Here is a 19,934-nt window from a genome sequence, read left to right on the forward strand (position 1 = left end):
CATTGTTTGTCATTTTATGGTGGTCTTATTGGCTATAAGTAGACCAGTACAAGCTACTAAAACATTGTGTTTGAGGAAGATTGCCAATTTTGAGAAACCAACAAGATTTTTTTGGCTGAAATCCAAGCCTTGTTATAACTTTATGGAAACATCAAATGAAATTCTTTGCATGCTACGGTAAGCTCTGGCCACAGAAAATGTATGGAATTTATTTATAGTCTCAACCCGCTTTCCACACAAGCTGGGCTGTGCCTTGTCTTTCCAGATGTTTAACTAAAGCCCCATCAGTTCCCATGTAAAGTTTTTCATTTGAGTCGACAGTTTCAGGCTGTGGGAGCGAATTAAGGAAAAATAAAAATTGCCTACACATGAAGACTCTATCAAAGACGAGATATAGCACAACGCCTCTGGGATGATCACTGTCTGAATTAGACAGAGGTACATTCTCTGAAAACGCACAGCCTAATTCCAATCCAGTCCTCAGCCACCATTTCAAATCTCAAAGTTGATTTGATATCGCTGATTTCAAAAGGCTAGAAAGAGATGGGAGGACAAAACCAGTTAACCAAGAGGCTAAAAAAAAAAATAAACAATGGATTTAGCTCATCCAAACTCCAGCCCCTGCACAGCAATTGGAAGTCAACAAGGCCCAAGGGAAAAGAGTCTTGGGATCCATTTGGACGTGAGCCCACGGTACCTTTGTATCTCGTTGGCGGGGAGAAGTTGCCCTCCGGCTACGAGCGAAACCACTCTTGCCTTTCCTTTGAGATGCTGCCTGTTGTTGCTGTCTATTTGTGTGGGTAGGGGAGCATGCTAGTGACTCAGACAGACAGCTGTAATTAAGGCCAGCTTCTCAGCCGGATGAGCAGCAAGAGATAATACGAATGTGTACAAACTACCAAGCCCCCCTCCTTTACTTGTGCACACACCCATACCAAGCACGGACAACTTTTGTGACACACAAGGTTTGTAGTCACACACGGAGGCATGTGCACAAGATGAAAGCGTCAGAAAATCTCTGTAATGAACTGAACAAGTAGGACACTACTCATTAGAGATGCATTTGTGTACGTGAGGCATAGGCAATTCATTATTTTCAGCCTTACAAATTCTAGTGCAAGTCGGCAGAATCAGAAAGATATTTTAATATGTTCTCAGCTCAGAAAATCTGTTTAGCAGTTAGTCAGGATGGGTGCACACCCAAACTGGATAATAAACATTTGCTTTAAATGGCTTCTGCTGTCTTCATTTTTATTTTCATTTATATATATATATATATTTTTATTTATTTTTCTTGCAGTGGCACGCAAACATGAAAAGAACTTAAAATGTGTTGTGTTTAAATGTCAAGGATGAGGTTGAGGGCAGAAAAAATGCACATCTGTCCCTGTTGAGTTCAAAGTCAGAGGAGATATAAATGGCTCGTGGTGTAAATATGAATTATGACAGCAGAGAATAAAGTGAAACTGTGGTGCCAAATACGTATTTTGAATTTTTGAACGAATGTCAGTCTCAGCCATGTCCGATTCTGTATTCGTTTATATGTTTGTTTATATCTACTGTAAGCACACCGGTAAGAGTCAGACATTTGTAATGTTAATAGGTAGCCTAAACAAATGTGGGAGCACTTCAGTCAGCTGTACTCTAAAACAACCCCAAAAGCCTCTATGCTGTAAACCCGTCATAACTCAGTTCATCCTCTGCTGCCACCTTCCAGCTGCTAAAGCCCAGTCCACCCTAGTGCCCACATTGCATCGTTGCTTGGCTGCCTGAGGCTTCAATGAATAGACACTTCCTGTAGTTTAGGGCCATGATTAACCAGCCCCTTTATGCTCCCAAGCACCCGTCGCTTTTGTCATCAGTACGCCTCACTTCCCCCTCACCGGAAGAGCAGGAGAAAAGGCAACAGGGAGCTCCCAGGCCTAGTCAAACACACAAGCACAATCATGTTAACACACCATTGTTTCCCACTCTCCACCATTGTGGTTTTTAAAGACTAGTAGACTGACGACCTCATTGCAATAAAGCTCTCAACATGTTTAGAGCCCCATGGCCCCTTTCTGGACTGGGGCGTTGCCTCCAATTACGATGCTATTGAGACCCCTCTTCTGTAATTACGCACAAGCCTTCTTCCACATGGCTCTGAAAGAGGGCCTTCTGTTTTGCATGTGAATAACCCGTGCCACGTTGTTAAAGTAAGCTTTTGTTTAGCTATATGAACCAAATGAGCTGCGGTCCCTCTAAATATTAGATGAATGCAAAATAAATTGGCCACATTGCTTTTAGCTCCTTGAAGGCGCCTGTTCTAAGACTCAAGGACATGTAAATAAAGACCGCACAGCAGACATTTCTAATCTTGGTTTCAATTAATTTTTGTTAATATTATGATTTGCAGTTTTTTTCCATGTCACATTTGCAAGTTAGAATTTTTTTTTTACAGAAGCAGGACATCTTGTTCTCTTTTAAATACAGCTGGTTAACAAGAGAAGAATATAGATTACTGCATTGAATGAATGCATGTCCTATTTTGTGATTGCCAGGCATAATCGTGACAAAACAACCAACCACATAGAATTATCATAGATATCATACCATAGTCAGTGAAGGTGCCTTTCAAATAGTTATGCATTTTCATATAAACTTGAAAAGGTCGAATGGGTGTAAACTGCATTCTGTTTTACGCTTGTGAGTCAGTTTACACACAGTTTCTCAGAAGTGTTACGTAAGTTGATGTTACTCAACAAAAATGGTACATGCAGTTTCTGTGAAAGATCATGACAGTTTACATTCTGAGAACGACATCTACTGTATCTTGCATCAGCGTACTGTATATGGCGTCAGTGAGGCCCGATGCCATATTCGCAATCCAGTGACCGTACAGTAATATGAACTCTGGCCTCAACTTCTCCAACTGTGTTCAGTTTGCTTCAGCTGTTTTAGAAAACCTGTTGTTGACTTTGTATCACCCTGCCCTCTTAAAATTACTGTCCTGCCATGACGTTTAGGAGACAGGTGGGAGGCTCAAAGCTATTTTTCACATATTGTCTGGTTTCCTCTGCTTGGGGGGCATGACACACTCTACCCACCGCGCTACTATGTATGCCACAAGCACCCTCAGATGTGACTTCCAAAAGCTATAAAATGTCTGAGGGTGGACTGCAGTGGAAATAAGCCTCAGCTTTATTGTGTGTTTTATGGCTTTCAAAACTGTATGTGAGTAAAGTTTTCTCTCTGAATCATTGTCATTATCTTGATGATTATTCTATAAATAATTATCAATCTACTAAGCAAACCCTTATGCATATGAGTAGGAGTCACTGTAGTGTGTCCGTCTCTGTGGTTTAACTTTTAGTTGTACTGTATGACTCAAGTAGTGTGTCTTTGTGAAACCAGTGTGATTCATCAATCCCTTCTTTCTCAAAATACAACACTACTAATCCCATTGCTGTTTTACCTAATGCCTTAAATGGTTCACAAAGACATTCAGTTGAACACTAACCTCTGATATGACTTCCAGTGAAGTCTCGGCTCAGCAGGTGTGTCAGTGTGAAAGCCTCTTCTAAAAAAAAAAAAACACCACTCATGTTCTACCAAAAAAAAAAACTCCTGCTGTCTGGGAGGCTGGCGGTTTTGTGTTGGTTAAGGTTAGTCTCATGGTGAGTCTCATTTCCCAGAGGAGCTGCCTCAACAAAATTTCTGCTTTTCACATTTTTATGTTTAAATAGAATATTTTAGACGTCCGTTATTTTAAAAAAGAATGTTTCGAAATATCGAAAATAACATCATATCAAGGACCAAACCCCTTTGCATTTGTGGTCTCTATTCTAAGGCTGGTATGATCCATGCAAACTTTTAGCCAAAATCATATTTTAACTTTAAAAAAAATCCTTAGTTCTGCTTTAAGGAAGAAAAAAAATCCATTTTAAATGTATTTCTGGAGCCTTTCCCTCGATTTTCAGGAATGTCCAAATGTAGTATATCAATATGAAAATGCAGTGTTCACCCCAAAAGCCAGGGAGCCCCTAGTCAGCTCCCTTGGGCACCTCACTTGATGCTGCACACACACGCATGCACGCACACACACACAGACGCACAGACACACACAGTCACAAGAATGAAAAGGGTTTGAGCAAGGACAGAGAATCAGAAGAACAAAGATGATAGGAGGCGACTGGTGTGTATGTGTGTGTGTGTGTTTGTGTGTGTGCAAGGAGATGAGGGTGCTCCTTCCTCACACCTCCCTTTGTCTTGGACTAATTCCACAATCTTGTCCCCAAGAAAAGGGCTCCCACTCAGCATGTTTACAAAGGGCCCCTCAAGCGTGACCCCTCATTATGTACGGCCCCTCCCCTTACAACTGACAGGGCCCCTCGGGGCATCAAGCACCAGCAACAGAAAAAAAATTCACACAAACCACATTTGCATTTGATTTGATTATCCTTCATGGTTGATTCATGGACCTGTGAGCTTATTTTAAGGGACCGTTTAGACAAGCCGTCAGCCTGACACACTAACTTGCTCATCACTTTTTTTTTTTCTCTCTCTAAAGAACCCAAATTCCCTCAGTCTCAGCAAAGAAAGAGTGATTTTTTTTCAGCAGGTACTTTTTGAAAATACTTACTGAGTTCACTCTATTTTGTAGGGTAGAGAAAAATTACCTATAATCTAAAACCTACCTTATCCTCAGTTCCACTAGCTTTCAGTTCTTTGCCATCTATTTTCATACTTTGAAACAATGAAACATTGTACTGTACTGTATTTCTATCCACAGTCCAAGCTAAATAGTAATGGGCTGTAAAATTTGAAGACCATATCATTTTAATCAAGATAAAACAAGTTATTTTGTGTATCAAGACCTCAATTTATGTTTTATGCTGAAGCTATCTGAACTTCTCTTGCCCAATACCCCCCCCCCCCCCCCCCCCCCCCCCTCACCCCTTCCTTTGAATATGTGAGAAGGGAAAAATGAGAGAAAATAAATGGCTGAAGTTTGACTGAGTTTCAATCTAAACCACTTGAACACTGGTTATCATCCAATGTTTTAAATGACTATTAGAAATTGTTTCAGCCTTGAATAACAGTACTTTGGATAATTCTATGTTTTGTAATACAGTAGGAAGTACAATTATGATTTGAATGTGTTCACTCCAAGTTTCACATCCAAATTAGATGAAGTGAATTAACAGTTTAGACACTGTTTAAATATGTACCTTCTGTTCCTCCACCTTACCACAAAAGCCCCCCATGTACAGTACATGACACTTTGTATGAGACAGAACCCAATTTCACTCTGAGCCTTTCTCTATCAGATACATATTTAGACTGGAGTGTGTCTATTACTTTAATATTAGCATACTTAGTGACTGTTTTACAAAAACAATAGCTCACTCCAGGCCAGTGATATGTTGTGGTTATATCACAACGAAGGGGTGCCCCTTAGCTGTGATATAATCACAACGTACCACGGCCTGTCGTGAGCTATTACTTAAATCTTAGCTGCTTGGAATGATGGTGAAAACAAGTGACAAAGCCTTCTTGTGGCTGGAGTAATTATGGCGGGAGCAAAGAAGGAAGTCAGCAGATTGGGGTGAATGGGTCAGTCAATGAAACATCGGACTTTCACACAGGACATTGCTGCTCGTTTCCCATTTCCAATCGACAGTCAGGTTTTTTGAAACACCATAATGGTTCCATAACCTAAACAACATGTTCATCATTATTGTAACCGGGACAACATAGTTGTTATTTTAACCCAAACCACGATCTTTCCGTAAACCTAACCTAGTTGTTTTAAGCATGAACTTAACCAAACCTTAACCACAGCGATGTCACATAGACAGTAATGGAACAGTGACAGTTTGCACCAGCACAGACAAATGACGCCATCCTGCCGTCGGATGAGAAAAAAAAGCTTATGTGTGTTGTTTAATTTGGAGGACTAGTTTGGAGGATTAGTTTTAAGCTTACCCTCTCACCCAGTGGATGTGGACTGCAGGGATGATCCTAATTTGGCATTTTGCTTCATTTGCGTCTTCCCTCGGTTTCTTTTACCACAGACACAGTGTCTAATGAGAAAATGTGAACATTAGCCATCTAATTGAGACATTCTTGTATTTTGTCAACCTGTTATGGCAAGTGTTAGAGTAGTCATACTTTACGTCAAACGGACCTCAGTAACATTGCTCCTGTGTAAATATTTACAACATTAAGCCTTGCGGTTTCAGTTTATGAAATTCCAGCAACCCAAAACCTTTTTTTAATCGGTAAGAGAATGATGAAGGGATTTGCATAATCTCTCTGCTGCACTGGCATAGTGCAAAATTAGGCCTGGCATTTCAAGACTGTCTATAGCATGTGCATATATGAGAAATAGGGTATGCTCATAAGAGGCAACAATAAACCTGTTAAATTCTATTGTATTTGGTCGGTTTCAACTTTGCATGTTGAATTAGTTTCACCTGAACACAACATGAATCAATCAGAACCTCTAACCTGGTATCTGATCAGCGACAATAGCAACAAATGAGAGTTTGCTGTGTTTGTCTGGGGCCTATTGTTGCACTGACAAAATTCATTTTGAGTAAAATGCACAAACATTTGAAACATGCTGACGTGTTGGGAGTAAATTTAAAGACAAACAGACATTTTAAACGGATCACTTTAAATGATTCTCTCTCCTAAATCGAGCATTTTCATTGTCGTTTACAGTCCTTTGAAATCACTCCTTTTGAAACATCTACTACAATAAAATTGTATCAAGAACACATGGGGGAATAATGGGAAAATAAGCATTCTTTTGTTCTTTTACTGAAGCATCTTTTTGCAGATACATGTTTTTTGTCAGACAACAGAAATGTGGTCATATGTTTCTGCTCCGAGGCTGTTCAGATGCTCTGCTTTCCTGTTCCTGTTTGCCTGGTGCATGGGAGTGTGTGCGTGTGTGTACGTGTGTGTTTCTATGTGTGTGTGTGTGTGTGTGTATGTGTGAGAGAGAGAGCACATGTCTGCAGGGCAGCTGTGTCCCCAATATGTGGGGACCTGACCCAGCTGTCACTAACCATACTGTGGGAGGTCTCTCTGAAAGCATGGAAATAAAATGTATGTTCATGTCTCAGCAGGAACTGGCAGGGAATTGTCAGTAGTTAATATCAACAAATGAGTCTCTTCTGAGCAAAGTTCAACCTTAATTTCTTCCATTATATTGGTGACTTTAATTGAGAATGCATGCAGGACTGGGAAAAGCAACAAAATTTGGCTCTATAGCTCTTTGTACATGCGCTGCAGTGAGGCATGATGGTTGACAAAACATTGTTGTACATGAATGGTGAAAGGTCATAGGCTAATTTCCTACCTGCTCACCGATTACATTAACTGAGTAAAATGTAAATGGATGGCAATAAAGATGTTTTCAACCACGTTCTATGTTGTGAGCAGGATAGATTTGGTGGTTTATTGGAGGTTGAAAGATGCAATGTGGCACATTGTCGCAATGGTGTGCTCACTGTTACGTACTTTTGTTGCACATGCTGTTGTAATTACTGGGGGGTGCAGTGTTTACAAAGTCAGGTCACAAACAGTGTTAGCGTAATATTAAACATAAACATAATCAACCTTAGACCACGTCACACTCTGAAAGAATCTATTCTGTTTTCATACGAACTTCATGTTGTCTTCATGTAGAACTTGACTGCATAAATTGTGTATACTCTCTTTTTCCCCCTGTCGTTCACAGTGCACACAGTGCTCTGGGGTTAAATATAATGTGGACGAGCCCTTTAAAGCAAATGCGATCTGAAAGGCTGGCAAAGGCGAGGGGACGCAGCTGTCGGCGAAGCATGTCTTTTTTAAGGGCTGCCCCTAATGATTGGAGACAGTTGGCAATTACGTAAGTATTCACTTTTAGGCCACTGGGCTGTACACTGTGTCGAGCCCCCCGGACCCTGGCACACATGCAAAATGGGAAGAAGAAGAGGAGGAGGAAGGTGGGGGTGGGTGAACAAGAGCGAGAGCAGAGGAGTGGGGGAGCTGGCCAAGAACCAACAGGGGAACAACGATGCACGTGCCAACGTAGAGAGAGCAACATATACAGATGGACAAAAAGAGAGGGGGGGATGGAGGAATGGAACAAGGGGAAAAGAGAGACGTGAGCAAGAACAAACGAAGAATAATCACAGATGAAGAGGCCGACAAGAAGGGGGGGAAGTGATAGATGTGGCAAAATAAAAGCAGAAATAAAAAATGATGGCGAGAGGCAAAGTGCACCCTGCAACATTACGGTGGCACACAAGCGGTAAAAGTTTGATAGTTTTAGCTCGAGAGCTAAAATTTCACAAGACAACATTGAACTGTGTTAAAGAATTCATGCTCTTATTCTCTAAGAATTCATATTCTCTAATTCTTTTGAAATAGAAATAGCACCATCAACACATTTAGGCTTTGCATTATAAAATGAAAAGCTATGGACGACAGCAGATAGTGCTGCAATTTTTATTCTGTTGCCGTATTTACTCATGTGTCAGCATATGCACAGGGTGTTGTATAACTATCACCTTGTTTCAAAAACCATTAATTCAATGTCAAAATACACGCTGGGTAAAGAAGCAAGGCGAAAGAAGAAAGCCAGGCAATCACATGCAACCGCTGCATACATTAGGACTGCTAGAGTTTTACTCATGTGTAGCATGGCAGGAGATGAAATGTACAGTACACAAAACACACTAAATCACCTCATCAGGCAATGTTTAGTGCAGCATTAGCAACATGTCTGCTATTATACTGTTTTGGTGTTTCCTTCAAGCAAAGAGCATGTGTTTGGCCCCTCCACCTGTTTCTCATTCAAACCTTGGAGGTTAACAGCTGCCTGGGAAGAAGATTGATGTATACACACACAGGCATACACACACACACGTGCGCATACACGCATACGTGCACACACACACAAACACAAACACACGTTATTCATCACGTAAGTGAGGATTCCTTGCCTATCCACAGTGCGACCATCACAATGATACTTTATTTGCAACAATTTGTCTCAAGTGTAGCAGCAAATTGTTTGGAGGCACAGCATTCCTCATGCACAGTATTATCATTGAAATCACAGTCGGTCACAAAGCATCTAATTGCTTTTTCATTTGCTCTGCTATTGACTGGCACACACTGAACAGTCCCTCAGTAGCTCTCCTCACTTGTTGATCGTTTGCACTGACACGCAGAGCCGTGCACGTGCATACATATTTGTGTGTTAGGGTAGATATGTGTGTGTGGCTGAGTTTGCGCGAGGTAAGGGTGTTCACGAACGTGTGCATCAGCAGGGGTGTGCGTGTTTTATCTGCTATATCGACCATTGGCTATTGAGCGAGGTCTTCAACATAAGAACTGGTGTTGGCCTTTGGTTTATTAGCAGACTTGTCAGTGGTGCTTGGAGTGGCATCCCACGGAGCCCACTCATCTGTTGTCAAATATTTATAAATGTCACAGAGCTGAGGCCTCCAAATGATGCCAGCATATTCTGTGAGGGTCCCAGCTATAATAAGACGGGTGATTTATTGAAATCCTTTAGTGTGACTGTGGCTATTAAAACAATATTCAAAGCTATCTTGTTGCACATTCTCTTGCTCTACAAAACAAGTTAGCTGTATTTATATAAATCAATCTGATTTGATCAGATCATTATCACCTATTCTGTCACAGGTAGGTGAAAGTTTCCAGATTATTATCACAAAATATTCACTTTGGTCTTAATTCTGCAATTGAGTTGCTGTTTTGTATTGTCACTTAGTTTTTGGGTGCTTTAACGGCATGCGTTACTGACAACAACATTTGGAAGCTCATCATACCATATGAATCTGAATTTCGGCTAACAAAACATGATGCTGATGATCCCTGTGTCCTTCTTCTTTGTGTATTTTAGGAAACATAAAACGCTTCAAGTTTTCGATCATTCTGTTTATGTAATAAGCACCCTTTTAGTTTTACTTACATGAATTAAGACATCATCAGTTTTACTTTTAATCAAATGAAAGTTCAGCAAAAGCTCTACTTGAGTAGAATATTTTATGTGCATTGGCAAACATTATTCAAGACATTTCCTGTTAATTAGGTGTCACTGTGAGCTCGCATAGTAGTTTCTTCTGCGCACTATAAGCAACTGAACCCCACTGATTCTATTACAATCAGCATTTGCAGTAAGAGGTGCCAGTGGTGACTGGTATGCACTTGCACGCTTTGTTTGCCTGTTTAAAACACTGTCCCAGTGAGGAAGCTGCAACAAAGGAGCTGTGTTTATTCCCTCAGACAGTCCTTGTCACATTCTGTTTGTTTGAACAGAAAGATTATCTTAATAGATTAAGTCTCGGTTAGGAGAGAAAATGCAGAGTGTGTTCAATTTGACGCTGACGTTGTGAGTTGTTTTTTTTTTTTTTGTATTTGTACACTTTAATTTACTGGGACTTTTATGGTCACTACCCAGTCTTTATTGTACCTTTATTTTAATATCCAGTTAACATTAAAATGAACAGTCTTGTTGAATTTTAGTCTATATTTAGTTCCACATGTATATTTCTGAATGATATCATACCATACATGTAAAGAGCATCATATCAATTCACAATCAAAGATTGTGTGTAATCATAAACCATAATATTTGTACTCTTAATGGGCCCTGTAATGAAAGCCTCCATCTATCATAGGCAAACAATGCCAGAGAGCAGCAATCAAACAGACAGCTGCTTTAAAGCCTGCAGACCTCATTTGCATATTTTACTTCCTGCATCCTTGGTACTCTGTGACACGCTGGCGAGTTTGTCTCCTGTCTCATCACTCCTAAATTCCAAACGGATTACCCCCTGTCTCTGACATGTTGGTAAGAAACAGCTTCGATTTTCAAAAAAATTATATAAATAATAACTTGCAGGGCGGCTTGTCAAGCTGCGATTGCTAATCTATGAGGGAGGATTTGAATAAGTCCTCGGTGGCTCCGCGCTCTCTCTCCTCTCCTGAATCTCTCTCTCATCCCTCGCTCGGCGGCCAACTCAGAAGGAGGGCCCCTCTGCGAGAGCCCATCGCGCTAAGTGAGATTAATTTCAACATCATAAATAACTTGGAGCAGGTCGACGCAGCGAGCGCAGAGACTGTGCTGCGTTACAGAAACAAATGTACTTGAGGGTGGTTTACCATTCATGCTCTTAATCCTGTCTTTGTTTTAGCAAAGCATTAAAAAGCCAAGATAGAACCTATCACAATGACATGCTGCTTTGTCTCCCGTGCGCTCATCTAAATGGGTTCTTCAGAAACTGCGGATAGTGTTTAATGAATGGAGTTCTCATATATAACCTGTCCACCATTTTGAAAATCACCATTATCCTTGCGGCAATGTGGCATTATCCAAACCAAGACACCTCGTCCAACGGAGACAGACTGAAAAGTGTACAATGAACGTGTCAAATGACTTGTAAAAATACTGCTTTGTCTCTTCAATTCCGCCTTTGTATTGCATGGTTATGGGGACTGTCCAACTCCTTTGTATAATATAACATTTAAATGAGAATCCAAATGATTCAGATGAACATCTGTCCAACAATGGTGCAGGCAACTAATTTTTATGTGACTTTAATTAAGTACCATTGTAATACGTTTCAAGACAATAATTGTACTAGACTTGAAGCATTCTACTTAACTGCTTTATTGTGCTACAAGATACAAATGTGGCTGCTTCACCATATTGAGTCATAAGCAAATACGATTAGCTGAGAAAAGTATAAGTACAAGAAAACAGATCCATGATTACTGAATCACGGATCCAGCAGTCACTGAGTATCACCGGCATCTAGGTCTTTTGCGAGATGCTCCAATCTTTTCTTAGGCTTGATGACACTATGGTGTGCTGGGCAGGTAGCATGAACTCAGCCTGTTTGTGGATTCTGACTCAATCATTACAACAGCTTTGCTATTGTTAATGTAAGGTCAACTGACCCAGTCTGACCTCAGCCAAAGCTCAAATGGTTTAATCCATATCAAAAAATAGACACTCACTCTGAAGACTTGTGTATGACAGAACCAATTCTATCCACACATGTCCCCATAAATTTAGATATATAGTCCATTTTCACCCACGAGCCTCTGCCAGAATGCACCTCTATTTATATGTGAGGGCATCCACTGTACTGAATCCTTTGTACCTTCCCAACTCCAAAAACACACACACTTCACCATAAAAACCATCCCTAACGCAAGCAAACACAGTCACATTCATTACATCAGATTTCAGAATACATGAATACATGATTTGCCTCGCAGAAAAGCTCAACAAACAAAAAGCAAAAAAAAAATCGGCCTACGACCAATGCAATCTAAACAGGATTGACCTTAACTCAAACAACCCTCCGCTGCAGCTGAATTTGCGTGCGTTGGTCTCCATTTATTTGAGGGTGTCAGGGCCTGTTCCGCCTTGTTTACTGTTAAGAGGATGAAAATGAACAGCCAAATAGTGCTCCATTTATAAGCCTGTTTATACATGCTAATACCGGAGGCTGTTTTGCACCCACAGCAGCACTGCTGGATGTGACTCAATCAACACAACAGTGCCCCCCACACACACATCTTCATAAACAAGTATGAAAGTACATTTAAAGGCACAGCAAAATGCTGATAGTTACCGTGACCGACAAAATGGCTCCTTGGCATTGAGGTGGAAATCAGCTGCAGTGACCCTTTATTTGAAGACTTATATTTAATTTATATGGCCGTTTCAATACTTGTGTTGATGAACAAGTCTCTCCCATAGCCAGCACTTGCAAGTACTGTATGTCACACCGTCATAAGTCATTTAATCTGCTGCAGCAGCTTCTGTGAAGGCATATTTCTTAAATGAAAAAAAAAAAAACACTGGCTGATATGAGAGGAATGTTTCGTGCTTCGCTAGCTTTCATGAAAGTGAGCTTATTACAGCAACCGTTACCTATATAATATTCTACCTCCTCTCTGAGCATTTATTATATTAGCACTCTGTCATGAATGCTGTAACCTTCATCCATCAGCACTGTAAAACTACCGCAAACTATATAATAAACTATAGGACTATGTATGATTAAGTAAATACGTACATTAAGAAAGTACCCCCTAATATACTTTTATTTATTCATAATTATTATATATTATTATTCATGTTCTTCTGGATCACATTAGAGCCCGGGATCAGCTTCAGCAATAAATAAATAAATGAATAAAGAAACCCTTCTACAGATTTGGTTTGAGGCATTAGGTCAACATGTGAAACTCATGCTTGTTTTTGACAGGGGGATTCAGTCCTACTAATAAAAAAAAAATAACAGTAAAAAGTATCTTAGTGCCCTGAAAATATTGCTGTGGTGCTGGACTGATCATATTGGAGGGAAATGCAAGGAAAAGCAGAGACACTGAAGGGATTTTCTGTAATAACTATACAGCTGTCAGCAGAGGACATTTCTCTGCTGCACATTGTGGGGAAGGAGAAACTCCTCAGCTTCATTTCAAACTCTTAGCGATATGTGGAAACCTAAGATTCTATATATAATAGAGCGGAAAACGGTGTGTCACCAGGACGTTGTGAGAACATTTTGGCCATGGTTTGAGGGGTCGCAGCCATGGACGGCTGTGGATGCAGCTTCAGCTTTCGTTGCTGGTGCAAGCTGTTTCTTTTAAAAAGTGTTCAGTGTCAGAACCTTTGGTGGATATTGGCGAGATCCAGATGGACCTATCTCAAGGCACTGGAATATATCTGCATATTTCAAAGATGAAAGGCAGTATAAGCGCCAGAGAATTTGGTTAAACTGAATCCCTTCTTGGCCAGTCAAACATCATTTGCATCTGACATTATTGACATCGACAGCAATGTTGTGACCGGTAGGCGCTCTGGGTGTTGTGTGAGTGGGAAAAACTCCCTGGCTTCCTTTTACCACTCTCACTCCCTGGGACACATACAGAGAGTATTCAACACCTCCTGACAAGAAGAACACAAGTAAAAGGGATGACAAAATCAATGTTCCTACACCTGCCCTGAATCCCCTCCAGGAGATCTCCACACTTTGGTGACAAAGAGATGACAGAACGGCTCAGACAAACACTGGTCGACTGCATTGCCTAACTTGTTTACTAGGGTGACAGTCTGAAAGTTTGTTTTCAAATTTCTTTCTTTTTTTTTTCTTTTTACAAATACACACGCACATATATCTTGACATAGTGTATTACTGCCAGGTCCTATTAAAAACCTGATCATGACCATTTAAGTGCCAGTTGGCACCACAGAAACAAATTAACACATTTTTGAGGAGGAGGTGTTCCTCGGATGTCAGCAATGACATAACAGCAGATGTAGCTTTTTATTGATAAAACGTTGGCAGTATGTTTTACAGTATACAGACAGAACTGAAATGGCTCGTGCAATTGGCCTTAATCTACATGTGCCAATATTAAACAAAGTTATATATATCTCTTTAATCCATGGGGAAATCTTTGGAACTATTAAATCAACCACTGCTATTTCTTACCTACAGTATGTCCATGTATATTCGTATTTGGCTGGGAGGCAGGCTCTTGAGGTGCTCAGTGCATGTACAAACCAATTCTTATCAAAGAATTTTCAACATGAGCTGACTATACTGAATGACCATTGTCACTGACCAAAGCAGTAGCTTTAAGCAGTGGAGCTCCTCCCTGGGGACAGAGAGCGCTGTTGTCAGCTCAGCTATGATTCACAGCACATTACCTACTCCTTAAAAGTTTTAAAAGGTAAAAACAGGAACAGATTATTATACTCGTAACTAACAGGCTGCTGGGCTGGTAACCATCTGTACAGTGCTTATATAGGCTCTACTGGACTTATCATTTGCATTCAGCCAGCTTCAAACATTGTTTGACACATAACAGTAGCCGTCCAGATCTACACTATAATTCTTTAGTCAGGAAAATGAATCACGTCAGGAGTGACACGCTGAATTTCTTGGCTAAAGTTCTGGGAATAGACTGGTATGACAAATAAATCAAAGTCAAAAATTAATTTCTCTCTGGGCATCCAATATATCCTAAATTTAGTTGAGCTATTAACTGTATTTTTCTTGATTTTCATGCACCAACAAAGTCTGACTCATATTTGCTTGCAATCCTTTTTTATGTTTTTGAAAAATCTGAATCCATGGTAAGAAAAAAAAAAAAAAAAAACAACCCTTTCCCGAAAGGAGGTAATCCTTGATATAATATGGCTTCATACTTACCTCCACCAAATATGTAACCTTTTACCAATCCTGCTGTATACAGATTTAAAAATAGGACATTGCATTCCCTCCACATGAATGAATTCTGTCTCATAATGTTTCACACACTTCTAAGCAGCACAGTGCTGTGAACAAAACAGCTTCTCCAAACTGGGAGTAAATGTGAATGGATGGATGAAGCCAAAACTACCTCCAAAGCATGCATGCTGTCATTTTTTTTGTCATCCATCTTGATTTGCTGCCGAGTTTCATTCGTACACAGTCACTGCATTCTTCTGCTGATTCTGAGGGCTGCTACTGTCCCTCTGGGACAGACAGGTAGACAGACAGACAGGCAGACAGGCAGGCAGACAGACAGACAGACAGACAGACAGACAGACGGTTGAAGGAGAAACAGCCCAGCAGCCGCCCACTGCTCCCATTCAGATTTATTATTTGTGCAGTCGCTCAGGACATTTCACAGCTGTGTTTACCTTGGAGCCTGCCGTCAGTATTAGGTGGCAGGGCCTGGGATTGCAGATGTGATTACCCATTCACAGATCCACCACATTTTCGTCCGCGGACCCGCGCCCCATTTTTTAATACGTCCTCTGACACTATTAATCAAAAAAAAAAATCCCAATAGGCGCTTTCCTTAAGACCATAATTCACAGCACGATTCAAAGTCAAAGCCTTATTTAAGTGGGCTTTAGCTGTAATGTCAGGACAGTTTCCCAATTAGGTCGTCTCAGGCTGAAGTCATCACGAGTGGCCTCAACCTACCGTAAGTCTGGGACAGCTTCCAGGATTTCTCTGGATGGAAAGATCGACCAGGTTTGGAGTTTATGTACAGTCCTGCTGGCATTGCATAGACTAGCTTTGTCTGCTTAGTCTGGCCCATACATTCAAAGTAATGTATATAGGAAATAGGAACCATACCATACTAACCACACAAATGTCTGTTCTGGTGAAATCAGGCCTGAGGGAACCTTTGGGCTCACTCAATTCTAAGGATGTTATGGAGGATAAAGTCAGGGTAAAAACCCTGTCTTGGTCTGCATTAACATGAAGTGTTTTATGAATTACTTCCCCTTTTTTCCACCTTATAACGTTTATCAACCTATAATAGTTACATGTGCATTTACACAGTTGTTTTTAGAAATAACCTGCTTCACACCGAGTGCAATACACATTCTCACCAAGGAATTACCCAAAAGAGCCGCAGCCAGCCAGTGACAAATGCCAGCCATTTGATATTCATCACTGTCATCATCATTATCAGCACAAAACAAATATCATCCCATTTGTAAAACTGTCTTTCTCCCACCTTTTTTCTTGCTACTTGTTTCTCATTCCTTCTCCTCTTTCTCACCTCACTTTTAGATGGTCTATTACTCGTCGTCTGTCAGTCTCCAAATAAATGTGTTATCATTTGTAATAAAAAATCCTGATCTCAGTGGAAATTTCGGCACATGTAAACATTCAACAAATACACAATAATAATCACATTCTATCATTTCTCATTCACCTCCTTTAAAACTGTAGCGGCATCTTAACGTGCGGAGAGGCGGAAGTAAAATGGATGAAATAGTTAAATAAGGAAGCATCATGCTTACTCGTTCTAATGCTCTCTGTCATTCTCGCATTATAAAACCCACTCCATAATGATCCAATTTTGTGCACTCACTCACTGAAATAATCTGTGCTGAAAGCAAATAGCCTGGAACTGGTGATTGCCTTTGCCAGACATTTTCTCATTAAACTCCCAGTGTATCAGGCAATTACCAATTCACATACATAGCATTTGAGAGTAAGGGATAAAGAGAGAGCAAGAGAGAGAGAGAGAGACGGAGAAAGAAGAGGCCAGTTGCGACTGTGCGCTACCATAAATTCACACTCTCGTCCAACATAAGTCCACCCTGTTTATACTTATGCACTTTAGTCTGTGCCATATCCGACAGATAGTAATCCTATATGTATATTATCTCCTGGCTAGCTTCATCCTGTGCAGCTTAAATCCAGATTTACAACAGAGTTAAAACCATTCCTGACATACCACCACCACACAAAGTGCCATAAAATGTAACAGCATACGCTGTTCCCCTACAACTGGTTTTAAATAATTTTTATCACACAGAAAAAGAAAAAAAAAAAAGCATACATCTGGTTCAGCTCTTGTACTGGAGGCATTGAGGTGTTCTGCTCAGGCCCTAAATGGGGTGGGCTGGGGAGAGCCGAGCCTCTATCCGATCAGGACATATGTTGCAGGATGTTGCCCATCTCGTTATGGTTCACATGTTTTATTCACGCTCGGCTGCTTGTTAACTATGTAAATTATGTGTCAGTTCACATGCACAAGCACGACACGCACATATGGATCCACTTTTGCATGTTAATGAGGTCACATTAGAATAAAGCTGTGGATAAAACACTGTCGCAGTGAGGAACAGTGGTCTGATCATGAGGATGTCTCGGTCTTCGGTAGCCGAGGAAAATGTCGTAGGATTGTTGCGGTGGTGCTACAGGTTAGAGCCCCTAATTTACAAACTAACGATTCAAAGTGCAACATAACGCTTACAGCATCAAAAGACGTACCACCGGGGAGAGTGCAGAGCTCAGTGTGTAGGTACAGGAGGTCATGTGGGATCGACCATGCATGCATGCACACATGCTCACATGCTCACACATATGGAATGCCCATCCACTGACATGCATAAACACTGATTCAGACGCATGGATGCATTGGCATGCACAAACACACTTTTGAATAAATACTGTTCCTGCCAACTTAAGTGGGTTGATGGTCATGCAAAGTTTATCATATCACTGAACTGTTCTTTTTTTTCAATGTTGCTGTCAAAGAGGTTACAAACTGTTATAGAAACATCAAGCTCTCTCTAATGCCACAAAATTTCACTGCAAATTTTGACCCTGGTCTTAAAATTTGCTACTGATTCAGCTTGTTTAATGGACAAATGCCCATAATGTAATTGTATAAAGCTGCAATTGTGTAAGATTGATGGTTGGCATATTGACTAAGATGAATATACATTCAGACAAATTTTGGGGTAAATTATCATTAAAACAGACAGAATTCTGTGCGAACACTGTTAAAATGGCACACAACAGTGAGTCAGAGCTGGTCTTTCTGTTTGTGACATACAGTGCACATGCAACGGAATGAGTCACATCTGCGTTTCAGAAAAACAGGCGAAGCAGCCTTAGTAAATCCAGTCCTCGGTGTATGAATTTTAGATAAACAATGTCCGTAGATGTTGGCCGCTCCAAGGAAAGTGACACCCTTAACCCTTGCCCTGTGTTGGGAATTTTGCATTTTCATTTTGACTCTTGTTGTTTTTTCTACAACAATAAATGTATCATGATGTGACTGTCTTGACCCTGTCTCCTCGAATAAAAAGATCCCGTATCTCACTGGGACTACATGATTAAATAAAGGTTAAATTAAAACAAGACAAATACTGTTCTTCACCATTAAATAGCTTCCCACCAACTCAGACACAGATATCTGCATCATCCCTTGCCATCTGTTGTCCACATACCAAAAAAAAAAAGAAATACCCATCACAATCATCCTCTCAGGATCAAATCAGAAACTGGCTCAAGATGCAAACAGCGAAGGAGACCATGGCTCCAGCAGCCTGTCAGCTCTGCTCACGTCTTTATCTTTTCTCCGTGTCTTTCTACAGAGGAGACAAGTGGGAGAGGGCCCTGCCTGTGGCGTATGGAAGAAGGAAACGTCCATTCTAATATCCTGTCTGGGGCGTACACTCTCTCCGTCAGCCTCACGTCTATCAGTGGATCTGGCTGGATCTGGTGTAGGGAGGACACAGCCGCACTGATATCTGATGTTCTCCTTGTTCTCTTTTTACATTCATCATGGCAAGGACATGCAGTAAATTACTGGGGAAATGAGACACACATCTTACATGGTTTATGAGGTGTGTGTAGAAATAAAGTCATAGAGAGCGTAAGGTCTTTTAATGAAAAGTGTTTAGCAAGTGAAGATTTTTATTTTTTTAAACCTCTAATGTAGCAATGTTGATAAATTAACGATGAAAGGGACACATAAGCAACCTTGGACATGTAGCTTCCAACAAATGATGGGCCCGTCTATCGTTAGCCTTGGAACAAATCTGCGATCATGTATTATTTACTCAGATCAATGCATCTGGTCCGACTTCCATTCAAACTGATTTTCAGCTGACCTGGCTGGCCCAATCGGGCCAATCACAACCATTTGCCTAATAAATATGAGGTCGTTTTAATACAATGACTGGGTCTGCTTCATTTCAGTTCACCTGTGCACTGCTTAACACATAACAGCGATGGATGGGAAAACTGTTTAAATGGAGTGTAATCTGTCAGCTGGCAGAAGCAGCTGTGTAATTGTCAGTTTACAAAAGAAACAACATTGTTGGCCTTCAGGGCAAAAGCCACAGTAGCTTTCCAAGTTGACAAGTAATTGCCAGTATGGATAGTAAGGTTCACAGCATGATTTTACGTAATCCTGAATGGCATTCATCAATTCACTGCCTTATCAATCTCTCTTAACTTGTGTTTTCATTTGTATGGGCAAAGTGACGTAAAAGCTGCTTTCTGCGGGTACTGTAACTGTGAAATGTTGTGCAGATTCCACCTATTCAGCACACCACAGGCGTACGTCGACGTGGTAATGGTCCAGAATCA

General features: G+C 40.7%; 1 long non-coding RNA gene across 1 annotated transcript in view; it reads left to right on the plus strand.

Annotated features, from left to right (window-relative positions):
• Positions 1-19,451, plus strand: part of LOC139203296 (uncharacterized) — a 34,843-nt gene extending 15,392 nt beyond the window's left edge. Inside the window, exon 3 of the long non-coding RNA XR_011584384.1 lies at positions 18,935-19,451. This is a non-coding gene — a long non-coding RNA (uncharacterized lncRNA). The remainder of the gene's footprint in view (positions 1-18,934) is intronic.
• Positions 19,452-19,934: the final 483 nt, after the last annotated feature.

The sequence above is a fragment of the Pempheris klunzingeri genome, chromosome 6 (assembly GCF_042242105.1).
Source record: "Pempheris klunzingeri isolate RE-2024b chromosome 6, fPemKlu1.hap1, whole genome shotgun sequence".
NCBI lineage: Eukaryota > Metazoa > Chordata > Actinopteri > Acropomatiformes > Pempheridae > Pempheris > Pempheris klunzingeri.